The sequence below is a fragment of the Erinaceus europaeus genome, chromosome 22, assembly GCF_950295315.1.
Source record: "Erinaceus europaeus chromosome 22, mEriEur2.1, whole genome shotgun sequence".
Taxonomy (NCBI): domain Eukaryota; kingdom Metazoa; phylum Chordata; class Mammalia; order Eulipotyphla; family Erinaceidae; genus Erinaceus; species Erinaceus europaeus.
This window is the reverse complement of record NC_080183.1, coordinates 13,503,694-13,523,280: the sequence shown is the minus strand read 5'-3', so window position 1 is coordinate 13,523,280 and position 19,587 is coordinate 13,503,694. Positions and strand designations below refer to the sequence as shown.

Sequence of the window (19,587 nt, the reverse complement as noted above, 5' to 3'; positions counted from 1 at the left end):
GTGCCATAGCAGATGTGAGAGTAAACTCAAGTCATGGACACAGTGCATTAATTTCATCCAGGAGCAACGTCAGCCTGTTCCGTCTCATGTCTCACATCTGGTTCCCTGTGATATATTGAGTGTTTAATATCTCCTCTCCCTGGCCTCCTATTTTCTTTTCCATCTAGCACTGACTCCTACCCCACTGCACTCCTGAAACTCTTTTCATTGAAATCACGAGTGACCCTTTAGTGGGCAAATCAGTAGCATATACTGCTTGAGCATTTAATTCTGCATTTTCCTGCCCCCCCCAACTTCCTGCATGCCCTTCTGTACTCATGCACACTGAACTATCTCAAGTGTTTTCTCTTCTCCTATGCTCTTTCTCGAAGCCCCTACATTCCTCTCATTGAAAATCCTCTCATTCATACTGGACCCCACATTATTCCAAATCTCTATTTCCTTAAGGTACATGACTTAAAGCCAAGGTGACAGACCCATCGTTACTTCTCTTACTTCAGATGATCAAAAATGTAGCCAGCATATTTAAAATTGTGAGGTTTCTATAATGCATAATAGTTATTTGCTATATTATTATAATGCATAATAGTGCTTTGTTCTAAATATACATTGTGAAAGAATTCCCCATCTAACTAATTAATTACATTTAAAATTATTTATAAAAAGGAGACACTTGACAAAAACCATAGGATAAGAGGGGTATAACTCCACCCAGTTCTCACCACAAGAGCTCCGTATCCCACCCCCTCCCCTGACAGCTTTCCCATTCTCTATCTCTCTGGGAGTATGGACCCAGGGTCATTGTGGGTTGCAGAAGGTGGACGGTCTGGCTTCTATAATTGCTTCCCTGCTGAAGATGGGTGTTGACAGGTTGATCCATACTCCCAGTCTGCCTCTCTCTTTCCCTAGTGGGGAAGGGATCTGGGGGAGCGGAGCTCCAGGACACATTGGTGGTGTCATCTGCCCAGGGAAGTCCGGTTGGCATCATGGTAGCATCTGGAACCTGGTGGCTGACAGAAGAGTTAACATATAAAGCCAAGCAAATGGTTAACTAATAATGAACCTAAAGGCTGAATAGTGCAGATGAAGATTTGGGAGTCTCTGTTTTGTAGCTAGCTAGTAGGCCTATTTTAGTTACGATCCAAAGAGCCCATGTTTTCTTACCAGAATACTATTCATCTCTGCTTATAATATGGGAGTTTGTTTGCATAACCAGGATGCTAGCCCTCCCCCACCCCTTCAGCATCAGTTTACTTCACATAACCACGATCTCATATTCTTCCCTGTTTATCTTTGTTTATGCCCTGACGAGTGGGTACCACACCTTCACACAATACACCAGTCTAACTGACATCACCCAAGTCCAGTTTTCTCCTGATCTCTGGAATTATATATGCAACTAGCTGTGTCTACTGAGTTTTTTTTTTTTCCTCCCCTGGAATATTGCAAACTTAGTAAATGTTTGACTAACAGATGCACACAAAACTAGAAGTCGGGGCTGGTCAATGGTGCACCTGGTTAAACACACATGTTACAATGCGCAAGGACTCAGGTTCAAGCCCCCAGTCCCCACCTGCAGGAGGAAAGCTTTGTGAGTGGTGAAGCAGTGCTGCAGGTGTCTCTGTCTCTGTCTCTCTCCCTCTCTCTCCCTCCTTCCCCTCTTGATCTCTAGCTGTCTCTATCCAATAAGTAAAGATAAAAAAATAATTTTAAAAATCAGGTGCTCGCTTCGGCAGCACATATACTAAAATTGGAACGATACAGAGTAGATTAGCATGGCCCCTGCGCAAGGATGACACGCAAATTCGTGAAGCGTTCCTATTTTTTAAAACAAAAACAAAAACAAAAACAAAATCAGAAGTCATGCATGCACATGCTTCTCGACACACAAGAGGGCAATTCTGAGTCTCTGTTCTCCTGCTGCAGACTAAACGTCAAGCATCCTACCTCCCTCACAGCATCCTACCTCCCTCACAGCACCGCTCAGATGCGGCATTCCCATTGCTGCTGGCCCACCTTTGGGGTATCTGCACTGATGTCTTTCTGATTTCTCCCCAAACTCCAGTCCTGTCTCTAGAAATTTTTTCTAATAAATAAACAGGCTCATGGAACAGAAAACTTATTAATTTCCAGTTGCTTTCAAATTAAGTTCCAGTTTCTTCCATTAGGGTATGAAGACTTATCCATTCTGTTCTCTCTAGTGTCCATGAACATTTTTACTCTTGTAAAAATATGTCCACAGGGGCTGGGTGGTGGTGCACCTGGTTGAGTGGACATGCTACAATGCTCAAGAATCTAGGTTCTAGCCCCCAGTCCCACCTGCAGGGGGAAAGCTTTCTGAGTGGCGAAATAGGACTGCAGGTGTCTGTCTGTCTCTCTCTCTCTACCTCTCCCATATTCCTGCCCACTCTGCCCCTCCTACAAAGTTTTTAATGAATACATAATATAAAATGTAGATTGTGGGGAGTCGGGTGGCAGCACAGTGGATTAAGCACACATGGCGCAAAATGCAAGGATTGGCATAAGGATCCCGGTTTGAACCCCTGGCTCCCCACCTGCAGGGGAGTCGCTTCACAAGCGGTGAAGCAGGTCTGCAGGTGTCTATCTTTCTCTCCCCTTCTCTGTCTTCCCCTCCTCTCTCCATTTCTCTCTGTCCTATTCAACAACGACGACAGCAGTAACAGCAACAATAACTATAACAACAGTAAAAAAGGGCAACAAAGGGGAAAATTAAAAGAAATAAATATTTTTAAAAAACTTTAAAAAATGATTAGTTGTCACTTCACTGTGATTTCTGTTTATAGTAATAAACTGAGACAGTAGATCTGAACTATACGTTGTTATCCCTTTGCAATTTTCTGGTTTGTTTTCTGAACACAGTGTCTTGTGAAAGAAAAAGTCATCCTGTGTATGCACAGGGATTTCAGGTTAACTAACTAGGTTCTTGTGGCTGGATGACAGATGATTATAAACAAAGGCAGTTCCCTCCCTCCCACGTAACCTTGAACCATGATGGCCAAGAAATGTAGTGCTCATTTCACTGAAATTCATTTCGCTGTCATATTAGTTATGCCTGGAAGTTTTATATCCAGCAGATACTTTCAGGGACATTCTGTTCCCGGAACAGCGGACATGCTAATGCAGACAGGTATCAGAACTTTAGAACAAACTTTAAATAGCATAGACTACATAGTGCACCCTGGGGGAGGGGGAGGGGGAGGGGTGGGGAGGGGGGACCAAATGGAGAGGAGGAGAGAGAAAGGAAAGGAAAGCAAGGGAGAAGGTTGAGATGAAAGGTGAGGAGACCCGGCAGTAGCTTTCCTGGTTGGCTGTATACTGTGCAAGTACCCAGGCCCAAGCCCCTGGTCCCCATCTGAAGGGGAGAAGCTTCACTAGTGGTGACGTGGTGTTGCAGGCGTCTCTTTCTCCCTCTCTGTCTTCCTTGTCCTTCTCAATTTCTCTGTGGCCTATCAGATGGAAATAGAAGGCAAAGGAGGGGGAGGAGGAGGAGAAGAAGAGGGAAAATGAGAGAGAAACATGTTCAGAGGGCTGGGTGGTAGTGCACCAGGATAATAGCACATAGTACAAAGCAAAGACCGGCGCAAAGATCCTGATTCAAGCCCCCGGCTCCCCTCCAGGGGTGGAGGGAGTGTTATTTCACAAGCAGTGAAGCAGGTCTGCAGGTATCTACCTTTCTTTCCCCCTCTCTCTCTTCCCCTTCTCTCAAATTCTCTTTGTCCTATCCAGTAAAAATATGGGGGGAAAATGGCCTCCAGGAGCAATGGATTCATAGTGCAGACACCGAGCCCCAGCAATAATCCTGTAGGCAAATAAATAAAGAAAAAGAAAATTTTTTTCATACTTATGTTTTGAATGATAGTTTTAGGAAGTCAACCTTTATGACTAATTGTGTGAGTTTTATTTCTGCCTGATACCCATACCTGGCCTGTAAGAATGATCTATATTCAAAGACATCAGAAAGTGTTAACGATTATATATTTGGGAACTGGATTATATATTTGGGAACTGTGTTGTACATTTACAACACACACGGACGCTGGTTCAAGCCCTGGGTCCCTCTTGCAGGGCCAGGGCGCACCTGATGGACTGTGAAACACTGCTACAGGTGTCTCTCTTTCTCTCTCCATGTTTACCTCTCCCCTTCCTTCTCAATTTCAAGCTATCTCTATCCAAAAGAGAAGAAAAGATTAGTTTGTATATTTCATATCCAAACTACGAGTTTTTTCTGTCAGTTTCATGGAAGCTGATGGGAAGCACCGATTCCTAGGCCAGAGAGAAAAGGGTTTCTTTCCTGTGGTGCGTCAGATAGTGTGTCCTCCCTGTAATGTGGGTGATGTGTCCTGGCCACTCCAGGGTCCTGAGTCATGGCTTTCATGCAGGTCACCAGGTGAAAAATCTTCAGCTTCATGAAACAAAAGTTTTCTGAGATACTGCAAGTACATCTGCTTTTTTGTTTTCCCCAGGAGAGAGAGAGAAAAGACATCTACCTATATATATAAAATATATATATATATATATATAAATTTAAAAAAGAAAGAACATTTATTTAAAAGAAAGAAAGAAAGAGAAAACATCTATATTTTTACACTGGATGGGTATATCTTTCAATACTGCCTACTCTACAAGTATTCTGAAAAACACAGTTCTCCTCTATACAAGAACCTTTATGATTGTTTCCCCCAGAGCATTAAAGCTTCAAAATTATAAAGCTATGCTCAAGCCATAAATTTTTAATGCATATTAATTAAAGAAAAGAGCAACGTATGTTCTGCGATGCCTTTCCTTCACAAAACACTTTCCTGTGCATTACTGTGCTCAATCATGTACAGGTCAATGATAATGGAGTGAAATTTATCCCGGTTTTATGGGTAATGATCCATGTTGGTAAGAGGAGGTGTGGAATTATTATTCTGACAATCAAGTACAGTCAAGTGGCACAGCTGGCAGTGAGGTTGTGGAAGTCGTAATGAGGGGTGTGTGCGCATGTGCGCAAGTGTGTATGCTGTTCTTGCCGGGCTGACATGATTATCCGTGTTCATGCACCCTTGCTATTCTGATACATCCTTTTATTTTTTTTATTTTATTTTTTTATTTTATTTATTTATTCCCTTTTGTTGCCCTTGTTGTTTTATTGTTGTAGTTATTATTGTTGTTGTTGTTGTTGTTGTTGGATAGGACAGAGAGAAATGGAGAGAGGAGGGGAAGACAGAGAGGAGGAGAGAAAGACAGACACCTGCAGACCTGCTTTACCGCTTGTGAAGCGACTCCCCTGCAGGTGGGGAGCCGGGGTTCGAACCGGGATCCTTATGCCGGTCCTTGTGCTTTGCGCCACCTGCGCTTAACCCACTGCGCCACCGCCCGACTCCCTCCCCTGATACATCCTTAATCAGCATTGTTAAACACTATCATGATAGAGGAAGGGTATGGGTGTAGCTTAGCACTTAATAAATAAAAAGGCACTGGGTTTTAAAAGGTAAGTGTAGGGGTTGGGCGGTAGTGTGGTGGGTTGAGCACACATGACGCAAAGCGCAAGGACCGGAGTTAAGGATACGGGTTCAAGCCCCCAGCTCCCCACCTGCAGGGGAGTTGCTTCACAAACAGTGAAGCAGGTCTGCTGGTGTCTATCTTTCTCTCCACCTCTCTGTCTCCCCCTTCTCTCTCGATTTCTTTCTGTCCTGCCCAACAACAACATCAATGGCAACAACAATAATAACAACAACAACAACAAGGGCCACAAAACAGGAAAAAAAATGGTCCCAGGAGCAGTGGATTCATAGTGGTCACCAAGCCCCAGCAATAACCCTGGAGGCAAAAAAAGAAAAAAAGAAAAACGAAAGAAAAGATAAGTATATCATACCAGAAATACAAAAGAATATTAAAACACAAAATTCTTGTCTCCAACAATGAAATGCCAGACATTTTTCATCAAGCAAGAGGGACTTTATAGCAACACTGCTAAGTGACTTATAAGGATCCTTCAAGTCTCCCTTCCTCTTTCCTTATAATACCATGAAACCCATTGTGAACCCAACACCCATGGGCCACTAGTGTCAGAGGACTTTGAATGGAAGCTGTAGTCCAGTGACCGTCATTACAGTATCCATGGGGGTGAACTGAGAGCCACTGTAGTTATTAAAAGATCTCACTTCTCTAGAACCTGATTTCTTAGACTCAATAGTCTTGATGTAACCAGTTTTAAGAGCCAATATTCCAACTTAATTTTCACAGATAAAGAAGACTAGCTCGCTATTCATTTCTAAAAAACTATTGCATGCTTATGTCGACTTCATTGCCCCACCATCTAATAGTATCTGGGGATAGGTGGTACAGGAAAAAGATTTTGTTTTATTATTGAATGCTATTTTTTTGTTTCAGTATTAGTTTAAATTTTAGTTTATTTGTTTTTGCCACTTGTGTTACCACTGGGGCCTCCAGTATCACATGATTCCTCCACTCCCATGTGGACATTTTTTTTTTTAAAGATAGAGAAATGCAGAGAAAGAGGAAGGTTACCGTAGCACTCTGAAGTATTTGTAAAGAGTTTCTGATACAGAGGCTGGAGGGTGGCACACCTGACTGAGCACACATGTCACGATGTGGGTAAAACAGGTCTGCAGGTGTCTCTCTGTCTGTCTCTGTCTCTCTCCCCATTCCCTCTTGACATCTGGCTGTCTCTATCAAATAAATAAAAGATAATAACAGTATTTCAAAAGCCTCTGATACAGGTGAGCCTGTGTGGTGGCCAGGGTCTCGAACCAGGTTCTTGCTCATGGTGAAGTGTTCACGCCACCAGAGGGTGAACGCTCTCCTTGAGATCATTTTGTTTTCCTTCCAGGGTTAGCACTGCTGTATTATGGGGAGGGTATCCAGGTACAAATAAAAACAAATACGAAGGGAGGTGGGCAGTAGCCCGGTGACTTAAGCTCAGGTGGCGCAAAGCGCAAGGACCTGCATAAGGATCCGGGTTTGAGCCCCCGGCTCCCCACCTGCAGGGGAGTCGCTTCACAGGCGGTGAAGCAGGTCTGCAGGTGTCTGTCTTTCTCTCCCCCTTTCTGTCTTCCCCTCCTCTTTTCTCCATTTCTCTCGGTCCTATCCAACAATAAAAGCTATAACAACAACAATAATAGCAACAAGAGAAACAAAAGAGAATAAATAAATGAATAAATATTTTAAAAAATAGGAAAGTCAGTTCAGCTTGCCTAAAAGGAAATTTAACAACCTCACCAATGTGTCCTAGAACTTCACCTCCCCAGAGCCCTGCCTCACTAAGGATAGATAGAAACAGTCTGGGGGTATGGATTGACCTGCCAACATCCATTTCCAGCAGAGAAGCAATTACAGAAGCCAGACCTTCCACTCCCCATAAAGATCTTTGGTCCAGACTCCCAGAACGATAAAGAATAGGGAAGCTTCCAGTGAATGGCATGGGGTATGGGACTCTAGTGGTGGGACTTTTATGGACTCGTACCCCTTAACCCACAATCTGGTCGATCATTATTAAATCACTAATAAAGTAATTAAATGTTTCTTTCTGCTAAGGTAAGACCTAGTATCCCTGGACTTGATTCTCTTGCCAGCAGTTTACTTATTTATTTATTTATTTTGCTACCAGTGTTCGCACTGGGACGTGATGCCTGTAAAGTGTGTACACTGCTCCCGGCAGTCAATCTGCTTCCTTCTCAACCCTTTTTCCCCCTCTCTTTTTACATAGAAAGAGATAAACTGAGAAGGCATGGGTAGACACAGAGGGAGAGAAGGAGAGACACCTGCAGCACTGCTCCTGAAACTTCCTCCCTTGCAGATGGGGTGTGGGGCTTTGGACCTAGGTACTTGTGCATAGTATCTTAGATATATGATGAAGTGCTTGATAACTGTTATCTGCAAATCCAGAGATTTGACTATCTAACTCTTTTTTAGTACATAGGTGCAATTATTTGTATAAACTCGCTCAGTGATCCTGCTCGAAGTCAAGCTCCATCTCTTTTGCATATGAGCGTAATTACATGCAAGGCAGCATAGAACTCAAAACACGTTCTATTCATAAGCTCTTATTAGATTAGCCTTGTGGCAACTTAAATTGCTTCTTTTTGCCCTTCCCTGTCATTGGGAGCTATTCCATTGACACAAATGCACAAATTAAGAAGCAGCGGCAGAATTGTAAACTGGTTTACTGAGGTTGTAAATAGACATTGCCTCTGTCCATAAACCCTCTCTGGCAGCTGAGAGGTCTCACCGTTTATCTCGAGCACTGCATGACTGCCCAGCTAAGGTCTCAGCAGCTGCGTCATTGGGCTGATGTCAAGAAGATTCAGGACTCAGGAAAAGAAACAGCCCTCTCTTGTCACAGGACTCAACTCAACATCATAGTTAACCTGCATAGAAACTGTAGTGAAGGAAACAAAATACCTGAGGTGATTATATTTATAGTAATTTACTTTTGAAAGGCATGATCCTTCAGAACTGTGTAAGTGGCCTATCTAAATGTAGATAGGACAAGGACAGGGGGTTAGGATGTGCTAGGGACTATGATAGGTCCTTTTGTTTTGCCTCCAGTGTTATCACTGGCACTCAGTGCCTGCACTACAAATCCACTGCTCCTGGAGGCCACTTTTTCCCCTTCTTCTTCTTCTTCTTCTTCTTCTTCTTCTTCTTCTTCTTCTTCTTCTTCTTCTTCTTCTTCTCCTTCTCCTTCTCCTCCTCTTTCTCCTCCTCCTCTTCCTTCTCCTCCTCCTCCTCCTCCTCCTCCTCCTCTTCCTCCTTCTCCTTCTCCTTCATCTTTTTTTTTTCCTTTGGATAGGACAAAGAGAAATTGAGAGAGGGCCGGGTAGCAGTGCATCTGGATGAGCACACACATTGAATGTCTAAGGACCTAGGTTCAAGCCCTCAGTCCCCACCTGCAGAGATAAAGCTTCACAAGTGGTGAAGCAGTGCTGCCAGTGTCTCTCTGTCTCTCTCTATCTCCCCCTTCCTCTCAGTTTCTGGCTCTCTCTATCAATAAGTAAAGACAATAAAATTTAAATAGAAACAAAGTGGAATTGAGAAAGGGGAGGGGAAGATAGAGAGAAGGAAAGAGAGATAGACACCTGCAGACCTGCTCCACTGCCTGTGAAGTGACTCCCCTGCAGGTGGGGAGCTGGGGGCTTCAGCTGGGATCCTTGTGCAGGTCTTTGAACTTCCTACTATGTGTGCTTAACCCACTGCACCACTGCCCTGCCCCTGATAGGTTCTTTGAATGGGTTGTTTCGCTGAGAATGTGTGATGGGATATGAAGTGGATTGTGATGCCAGCCTGATTTTAGAGGTGAGGGTACTGAGACACACAGAGATCAGGATTATCCTCCCAATATGAGTTTGTACACAGCCCTATGCCCTTGAAGCCCTAGTTCGTAAACATGACTCTCTGCCTTCTTTATATTCATAATAGCAGTATTCAAGATAAGGGCACACTTTCTATTTTCACTTACCTGACTCGATTTGCTCTTATAACCAGCATTATTGCTGGGGCTTGGTGCCTGTTTGACAGATCTAATCCTGGCCATTCCTTTATTTTATTTTTATTTCTTCTTCTCCTTCTCCTTCTCCTTCTCCTTCTCCTTCTCCTCCTCCTCTTCCTCCTAATCCTTCTCCTTCTTCTTTTTCATAAACAGAGAGAAATGGGGAGGAAAGAGTGAGGTAGATAGATAGATGGCTAGATAGGGATGAGGCTGGTGGTGGCATACCTGGTTGAGCGCACATGTTACAATGCACAAGGGCCCAGGTTTGAACCCCCAGTTCCCACCATCAAGGGTAAAGCTTTGTGAGTGGTGAATTAGTGCTGCAGGTGTCTCTCTGTCTCTCTCCCTATCACCCTCTTCACCCTCAATTTCTGGTGGTCTCTATTCATAAAGATAATTTTTAAAACATTTGAGAGAGAGAGAGAAAGGGAGACATCCACCCACAGCACTGCTTTACCACTAGTGAATGCTTCCCCCCGCGGGCTTGAATCTGGGTCCTTGTGTGTGGTAACATGTGTGCTTAACCAGGTGCACCGCCACCTGGCCCCAGACCCCCTGGATTTCTTGACCTCTGTCTCAACCATACCAACTGGTGTATGTAAGTAATAGAAAGCCGAGGATTCTCAGTAATATCAGCTCTATGGAAATGCCTGTGCATGTCTTTGACATGAATTAATTAACTAAATAAGTGTGTGTGCATATGCGCATGCAGGTGTGTGTGTGTGTCTCTTACAGCCGGGAAGGCGAGTCTAGTGGGAGAGCATATGGGGTTTGCCTGTGGGCGGCTTCTACTTTGACTTTCCACACCAGTAACTGGCACCGCATATGCTGAAGCATTGCTCTTTCTCCTCCTTCTCTCTCTTAACTAAGCAAATAGTTAAGAGAGAGAACTATTTGCCACTCAGGGGAATGGTTCAACTAGTAGCACTAGCCTGTGGGCCTTTCATGCTTCAGGGTCCTCAGTTCAATCCCAGACAAAACATAGACCACAGTGATGACCTAATTTCTCTTCCTGTGTCTGTGTCTCTCATCTCTCTCTCTCTCTCTCTCATAATATGTAAAATAAAACAAATTTAAGGTTTTTTTTTTTTTTTTACTTACTTACTTTATGTATGTTGTCTTGATAATGTGATTAGTTGAAACTGGCAATGAAAATATCTATTCTCCGGGACCGGGTAGTGGAACACCTGGTTGAGCTTACATGTTACAGTGCACAAGGACCCAGGTTCAAGCCCCCAGTCCCCGCCTGCAGGGGGAATGCTTTGCAAGAGGTGAAGTAGTCTCTCTGTAAGTGACTCTCTGTCTCTCCTTCTCTATCACCCCCTTCCCTCTCAATTTCTGGCTGTCTCTATCCAGTAAATAAAAAATAAAGATAATTTAAAAAAAAAAAGAAAATCTATTCTCATGGGAGTGGGGCAGTAGCACAGCGAGTTAAGCGCAAGGGCTGTCATCAGGATCCGGGTTTGAGCCCCCGTCTCCCCACCTGCAGGGGAGTCGCTTCACAGGCGGTGAAGCAGGTCTGCAGGTGTCTATCTTTCTCTCCCCCCTCTGTCTTCCCCTCCTCTCTCCATTTTCTCTCTGTCCTATCCAACAACAACGACATCAACTACAACAATAAAACAGCAAGGGCAACAAAAAGGGAATAAATAAATAAATATTTGAAAAAAAGAAAGAAAATATCTATTCTCATTTGTCTAAAATAATTTCCTTTTCCCATAAGGTAGGTGGGGTCCTTGAAGCACAGGAAGATGGGAGATAACCGTCTGTCAAGAGAAACTGCTTAGTCTCTGCAAGAGCAAAGGAGGAATTAGAGCAGGCAGGAAGAGGTGAGTGTCCGGGCACATTGCCTGACTTACTGGTCTTGGAGTCATTGAATAGTGAAGGCTGAAATCAGGTCAGAGATAAACCCACAGAGCCCGTAGAGCAGGTTCAGAGTAGAGTGCAAACTGGCCTTGAGTTCTAGTGGAGATGAAACCATTGAAATGGAGAAGCTCAGCTCTAGAAAAAAGTGACAACTGCAAGAAGGCTAATTTATGGGTGTGGAAGGGGATGACAAAAGCCAAGACAGCTGTTTACATCAAAAGAAAATCAATTATCTGTATTGGGGAAAAGCAAGCTTTGACAATTAAAATTAGCAAGATTGTTGTTCTCTGCACAGCAATGCTGAACTGTGGAGGCTGAGTTTATGGATTTTGCTTTCTTGGGGAAACTCTATTATTATTATTATTATTATTATTATTACTTTTTTTTTTTAGTAACAGTTTAAAGAGTGTTTCCTTCCTTGAAATGCATCTTGTTGCTCTTCATTATAACTTTTTCTTTTCTTGTGTTGTGCCAGAAATGCAGACACTTGAATGCATCGCCTCTGCCTACTAGAGCTAATTTTTCAATTTACATAAATAAATAACCTGCCAAAACTAATTACTTCTCTTCAAGATCTAAATACATTATTTCTCCTCTTTTTCCAGTCTGTCTTGTTTTAATTATTTTCACATCAGTTGTCATTTTAGAAGCTGGTTTAGGCTAAAAAGGGAATCATCGGATGTGTCTTACTGTTTTAATTTGGCTAATTAAGATTGCTGCTTTTGTCTGGGTGTCTGGAAGCAGGCATATGCAGCCTGTTCATAATTTGGGGTGTGAGGGAAAGGTACAATCAATAAAAAATTAGAACAGCCATATATTTATTTATCCACATATTATGGAGTCCTTATCTTCTCTCTCCTTGCCTTCCCTACCTCGTTCTCCTGTGAACGTCACAAGCAAAGCAAGGGAGATGAACCGGAATCTTTGTCTTGTTTTTCTAGAATAAGAAATTGCCTTAAACCTCGCACCTGAGTTGTCCTCACGGTTTCAGTCAAGAACATTATGAACATGGCATATGACTACTCTTGGCAAGCAGATGGTTAGCTGACTAACCACACTATTCACTGGGTATAATTGCCTAGTCGTGGGGACAGTTAAACAGCAGCACCTGGAAAGTAGACAGGAAAAAGAGCAGGCGGTCAGAGGGTCTTCTTTGCGTCGACTGTCTGTTGTTACTGCTCTGAAGTGGGTAAGTGCGTTCTTCAGAGCACCACCAGCTTGCATTTGTAAAGTGTTCTGATTGATTGCAGTTCCCTCCCAAGCCCCCCCCCCACCCCCTTTGTTTCATTTGTCTTTACTACATGGTTGCACAAAAAGAATTGATCATCTAGAATTCTTCTTACTAGTGGCACCTTACAATGAGCTCATTGCTAACTTCAAATCAGGGAGTTAATTACATCTTGTGTCTTGACTATGAAATGAAGATATTTATTTTTTTAATGATCTAAAGAAGCAGATGTTCTATTTCATATATATATATATATATATATATATATATATATAATTTTTCTTTTTTCCTTTCTACTTTGGACGAAATCATATACATTCAAGGTGGTAAGGATGTAAACTATATTTTCTACTTCTTTTTTTTTTAAAATGAAATCTTTTTTTTTATAAAGTATTTTTTTAATATTTATTTTATTTATTTATTCCCTTTTGTTGCCCTTGTTGTTTTATTGTAGTTATTACTGTTGTTGTCGTTGTTGGATAGGACAGAGAGAAATGGAGAGAGGAGGGGCAGACAGAGAGGAGGAGAGAAAGACAGACACCTGCAGACCTGCTTCACCGCCTGTGAAGCGACTCCCCTGCAGGTGGGGAGCCGGGGTTCGAACCGGGATCCTTATGCCGGTCCTTGTGCTCTGCGCCACCTGCGCTTAACCCGCTGCGCTACGGCCCGACTCCCTATTTTCTACTTCTATGCAATAGAAATTGAAGTCAGTGGAAGCCGAATATGTTATTATTACTAATCTCTGCAAGAGCTTCATCACTCAGGGCTAACTTTTTCACAGTCAAAGACAGGGACAGATAGAGAAAGACACCCCAACACCAAAGTTTTCTCCAAAGGAGTGATGGCTGGATATGAATCTGGGCTAGCAAAGAAGAGTACCATTCCCGGTCAACGTTTCAGCAGCACAGAGCAAATGATTTTGAATGAATTATTTTTGAGAATGCATACTTACATATACATATATATATATATATATATATATATATATATATATATCACAAATAAATCCTTTTGTTTATGTAAGGTCTCTTTAATTATCAGAGTAGTCAATATACAATTTCATAAAGTCGATCATAATAGTTCACATGTACATCGGATGCTTGCTTTATGAAGTGATATTTTAATTGATTTTATAAACACTTTTATTACTGATGCCTTCTTTCATGATTTTTACATTTGCAAAATAGATTTGTCCTTTGATTTTTTTTTTGTCTTTTTTTTTTGCCTCCAGATTTATCGCTGGGGATCGTGCCTGCACTATGAATCCACTGCTCCTATGACTCTTTTATTTATTTATTTATTTATTTTATTTATTTATTTTGGATAGGGCAGAGAGAAGTTTAGGGAACAGAGGAGACAAAGTGGTGGAGAGAAAGATAAGACACATGAGGACATGCCTCACTGCCTGTGAAGCGACCCCTCTGCAGGTGAGGAGCCCAGGGCTGGAACCCGGATTCTGGCCTGCCAGTCCTTGTGCTTTGTACTATGTGCACTTAACCCAGTGCACTACCACCTGGGGCCTCGTCCTTTGACTTTAAAGCTATGTGTTAGTACACACTTTAACTTAATCTGGCCAGCAGCACTGCTGTGCCTGTACGAAATAAAGCAATTCCGCAGCTGGCAGTAGCATACGGGCTTAAGCTCACATAGTACAAAGCACAAGTACTCACGCACGCAAAGATCCCAGATCAAGTCCATGGCTCCCCACCTGCGCTTTTCACTTCACAAGCGGTGAAGCAGTTCTGTAGGTGTGTCTGTCTTGCTCTCTCTCTCTGTATTCCCCCTCCCCTTTTAATTTATCTCTTTCCTATCAAAACATAAATTAATAAATGGCCACAGAAGCAGTGGATTATCAATCAGGCACCGAGCCCCAGTAATAACCCTGAGGGCAAAAATAAATAAAATAAAAACATTATGATTATGCATCAGTGAGCAAAAATTAAAACTATTATTAAATAACTACCATATGTAGTGCTTTTTTTCTTGATGCTTTATCATCTTTTTCTCTCATTTAACTTTTCCAAATCTGCAAAACGCCACTGCGTGTACTGCTGCTACAGCTTTGCAGAAGAGTTACGTGGCGCTCAGAGGAGATGCCTGGCCTAAAACCACAACCATGCAGTGGATCATGGAGCCAGAATCTGAGCCCGACAGCCCTAATTGTGTCAGAGTCTGAGCACTCTCTGAGGCAGGCGACCCTCATTGTGTCCTGCTGCGCGGATGCACACTTTATTGTCCAGAAAACTAGGGTAGGAGTCGCTGATAGAATTCATTCAGAATAATATGCCAGTGTTGGCAAAACTCCCAGTAGGCTTCTCCAAGCTGGTTCCACCACAAAGAATCAATGGAATCCTGTGAGTTAGACTTGATGATCTTCATTCTCAGAAGAAAAACAAAAAGCAGGGGAGAATGCACAGCTATCCAGAACACAACCGCGAGTGATCCTGGCTTCACAGTCAAAGGACTTTATAGGTTGTTGTTGAATCTTTTTTTAATATTTATTTATTTCCTTTTTGATGCCCTTGTTTTTATTGTTGTTGTAGTTATTATTGTTGTTGTTATTGATGTCGTCCTTGTTGAATAGGAAAGAGAGAAATGGAGAGAGGAGGGGAAGACAGAGAGGGGGAGAGAAAGATAGACACCTGCAGACCTGCTTCACTGCCTGTGAAGCAACTCCCTTGTAGGTGGCAAGCAGGGGGCTCAAACCGGGATTCTTATGGCTGGTCCTTCCTTGTGCTTTGTGCAGCCTGTGCTTAACCCACTGTGCTACCACGGGACTCCCTGTTGTTGATCTTAATGGGAGCAGGCCAGGCCCTTCTGCTATTGGGCCCTGTGCTCTGCCAATAGAAATTGGTTGTTCCATGATACCTCATTTGCATAATGTAAACAGAACAATCCCCACCCATAACAGTTGTTTTTCTCCTGAACAGTCTGTGACTCAGGACTCTTGTTTGACTTTAAGCCCCCCCCCTTTTTTCATGTCAGAAAATGGGATGATGACCAAATTGGAGACAGAATCATTTCCGTTGTTTTCCTACCCGAATAAACTTACCGAGAATTGTCTAAAAGCAACTCACAAAGAAGAGATTGTTTGTATACATAATTATCACACAGAAGCTTCTGCAAATAGCACTTTTTTTTTCCGCTTGATTTATTATTTCATAATAACAGTTTTACATAGCTGAGTGATCTGTGCATTTTACTACTGTTCTAGTTTGGAAATAGTCCTATGAATGAAGAAATTTAAACATTTAAATTTTTTTTAAGGGATTGGCAGTAGATAAATAAGTAAAATCATTGGAATAAGGGCAACTCATGTCCAGTGAAGAGGCAGTTACTGAAACCAGGACTCCCCACCTTCTGTACCGCCAAATAATCTTGATCCATACTCCCCACGGAGGAGAAGTGATCAGAAGAAGATGACCAGAGGGCTCTGAAATCCAACTCCATCAGGACCCGGAGAGAGAAGAGGAGAAAGGGAGGGACATTTGGATGTGGTAATAGGTGTATATGTAACTTGGAAAGAGAGATGGAACCATAGGATAAAGGGGGGGGGGCAAATATATACCAATTTAGATGGATAGTTGTAGCAATATCGTTAACCAATATCTGCAACCTTAAGAGAACTGCTATAGCTCACAATGGAGGAACGTTGGGGGGGGGGGGGACAGTGCAGAGTTGGATCCCTGTTATTTTGTAATTTTTGTCAATCAATAATAGAAATTTTTTTTTAAAAAAAGAAAAAGGGCAACTAAGATATAATATGGAAACTGTTGAGAATCAAACTTTAGGAATATCCAGTCTGCCTCCTGAAAGACACTGAGTCTAAATTTACTCCTCACTTTCTGGATTGATAAGTAATTAAAAAAATAAAAAGCTAGACTCAGTGCTTGAAAACTCCCATTTGGAATTGCTAGAGATTGGGATTTTAATCAATCATGATTTGACACACAGCTTGTTCTCATGTCTGCACCAGTGGGACTCTCAGTCCCTGACCATCTTGCACCTACTTCATCTGTGAAAAAAATCCTTCGTTTCTGATCTATTTGCATTGACTAGCTCAGCCCTTGTGCTTTGTGCAGACAAAGGTGAGTTTGCATTGTGTAGGACTGCACTGGGTTACAGATAGTTGTGAGGGATAGTCACGTCATTATCCCTATGTAGTGAGCAGGTGACTCTAGTAACTATAGTAACCACCGTGCACCTGCATAGTGTGAGAAAGACAGAGACATATGTATATACATAGGATAAGACGTCAGCCCGAACCTGATTGGCCAATGGAATCGTAATAATAAAACCAGAGGCAAGCTAGTAGAAGTAAAGGCTCAGAAACCAGCTGCATGAAGCACTGCCACCTTTGCTGAACAGGATGCTGCTAGTGCTGCTAAAAACTTAAAGCACAGGCAGTAGGCTAAGTAGCCATTTCCCTAGCTTCCAGGGACCCTCCCTCATCTAGTTGCACCAGCAGACAAAGGACCCCCAGTCAGGCAACACAGTGGGTGGTGACTACTTCCTGAGCCTTACCTGTGAACAGCTATTAAGTAAGGAGAAGGTATCAGGTTGACTGTGTGTTGTGTGAATTGTGTGACCTTTCCCTGGCATCTAAAATAAGTAAAAAAATAATAATAAATTATTGGGAGTTGGGCAGTTCTTCTTCTAGCATTTGCCCTTCTTCCATAGCCAGTCAACAGTGTCAGGTTGCGCCTGATGTAAAGTTTCGAGACCTCCTTTGAATCTGGAGAGGTGGCAGTCGTTGACTATGTGGGTCATAGTCTGTCTGTAGCCGCAGGGGCAGTTCGGTCGTCTCTGGCTCCCCAGCGATGGAACATAGCGGCGCACCGGCCATGGCCTGTTCCATAGCGATTGAGGAGGGCCCGATCATAACGTGCAAGGTCAAAGCCGGGTTGACGCTTGCAGGGGTCTGTGATGAGGTGTTTGTTCTTGACCTCAGCTGACTGCCAGCTCTGTTTCCAAGAGTCTGGAACAGAGAAGTTCAGTGCAGGCGCAGAAGACCAGATTGGATGACGAGACGTCAAGCGCTGAACAGGGTGGGCAAAGATGACACATTTGGCGAAGGCCAGCCCCTCAACATTAAGTTGGAGGACTCGAAGAGCAGGACAATAGCTTGAAAGCTATCAGGAGCTGCTTGTTGCTGGCTTTGAAAGTGACTGGGATCCATGTGGATTCAGTCGGCTAGGAAGGATCGTCAGTTTCCCCAATGAATGGGTGCTCACGGGATGCACCACGGGAAGGTCGATCCAATGCAGCGGGTTAAGCACATGTGACACAAAGCCCAAGGACCAGCATAATGATCCTGTTCGAGCCCCCAGCTCCCCACCTGCAGGGGAGTCGCTTCACAGGCGGTGAAGCAGGTCTGCAGGTGTCTGTCTTTCTCTCCCCCTCTGTCTTTCCCTCCTGTCTCCATTTCTCTCTGTCCTATCCAACAATGACAACATCAATAACAACAACAATAATAACTACAACAACAATGAAAAACAACAAGGGCAACAAAAGGGAAATATATATATATATATAATTACTGCTTAACCCCGACACACTCTCCGAGTGAGTCCTTGCTCTAATTCCTTGCTCGTGATATCCTATCAAATAGTAACCCCTTGAGGTCTCTTCATATGAACCACAGTGACGGGCACTTACTCTCAGAACAAGAATGCAGAACTCCCTACCTGTCTCCCTGTACATGTTGAAGTGTAGCGCCCCACCCCTGACACACACACACTTGCCACCTTTCACTTCATCGTCTAGTCGACCAGGTTAAGATTGTGAACTCAAAACTATCCATGAGAGGCAGACATGAGGCAGTTTTCAGATTTGCATTAGGGATCAAGAACATCATAGACTATGCATCCATGTGGCCAAGGTGCTGAATTTTTGATGGGTGCGGATAGCCTTTTGTAAAATGTGACAGGCCTTACTGACTGATAGCTCACCTGTAAGCTTCTTTGTTTTGACAGATGGTTCAGTTTTTATTATTATTATTATTATTATTATTATTATTATTATTATTATTTTAATCTTGATTTATTGGCTAGAGACAACCAGGAATTGAGAGGGTAGGGGGATATAGAGAGGGAGAAAGAGAGATACCTGCAGCACTGCTTCACCACTTATGAAGCTTTCCTCTTACAGTTGGGGGCTGAGGGCTTAAACCCAGGTCCTTGTGCATTCTAACATGTGCACTCACCCAGGTGCAGCCACCACCCGGCCTGGCCTCCATGGCCCGGTTCTAACAGTGGTCTGGCATACAGCCATGGTTTCTCCTCATACTGATTCACTGCAAAAGCTCATGATCTCTGCTATTTTGTATGTTGTGGGATAAACACACAAGACAATGAATTCAGACTGCTGCCTCTGGGCATGGATAAATTTGAGGAAGGTGAAGAGAGGTGATTCCTAACTTGTTTACACCTGTCCCCCTCCCCTCCCCCCCAGAGAAGGCAGAGAATTAAAGAGAGCACAGCACAGCACTGGCTTCCTTCATAGTGGTGTGGGCGGAGCTTGAACTAGGGGTCTTGCCTAGGACCAAGCACCACAGCTTCTAAGGGAGCTACTTCACTAATTCCTCTTTACATTTCTTTAGCCTAGAGAAGTAATCTTTTGGTAGATAGCATAATGGTTATGCAAAGAGACTCTCATGCCTGAGGCTCCACATTCCCATTTTCAATCCCCAGCATCACCATAAACCAGTGCTGAGTAGTGCTCTGGTTAAAGGGAAAAAAAAAAATCTGTTTATACACGCTGCATACCCAAGAGCAATGCAAAGCGAAGCTTTGAAAAGATACTCTGTAAAAGATTCTCTTGAGTATCAACTTGTTCCTTCATCTTTTAATAATACTGTGACCCTTCTCTCCTTCTGCTCCCAGATTTATCTAGTTAGCCTGCCTCACACCCTTAGGATCCTGCCCCTCCTTAACCAAGCTGGAGGCTCTGGTATGGGTTTTCATTCTCATGTTACAAGTTT

At 43.1% G+C, this 19,587-nt stretch overlaps 1 long non-coding RNA gene and 1 other non-coding gene across 2 annotated transcripts in view; both read left to right on the top strand.

Moving 5' to 3' along the window:
• The window catches only part of LOC132535404 (uncharacterized), a 106,374-nt gene that overhangs the window by 75,699 nt on the left and 11,088 nt on the right, over window positions 1-19,587 (top strand). The window contains exon 3 of the long non-coding RNA XR_009547182.1: window positions 11,235-11,340. This is a non-coding gene — a long non-coding RNA (uncharacterized LOC132535404). The remainder of the gene's footprint in view (window positions 1-11,234; window positions 11,341-19,587) is intronic.
• LOC132535472 (U6 spliceosomal RNA) lies at window positions 1,721-1,827 on the top strand. The gene has a single exon (XR_009547276.1). It is a non-coding gene; the product is annotated as a U6 spliceosomal RNA (small nuclear RNA).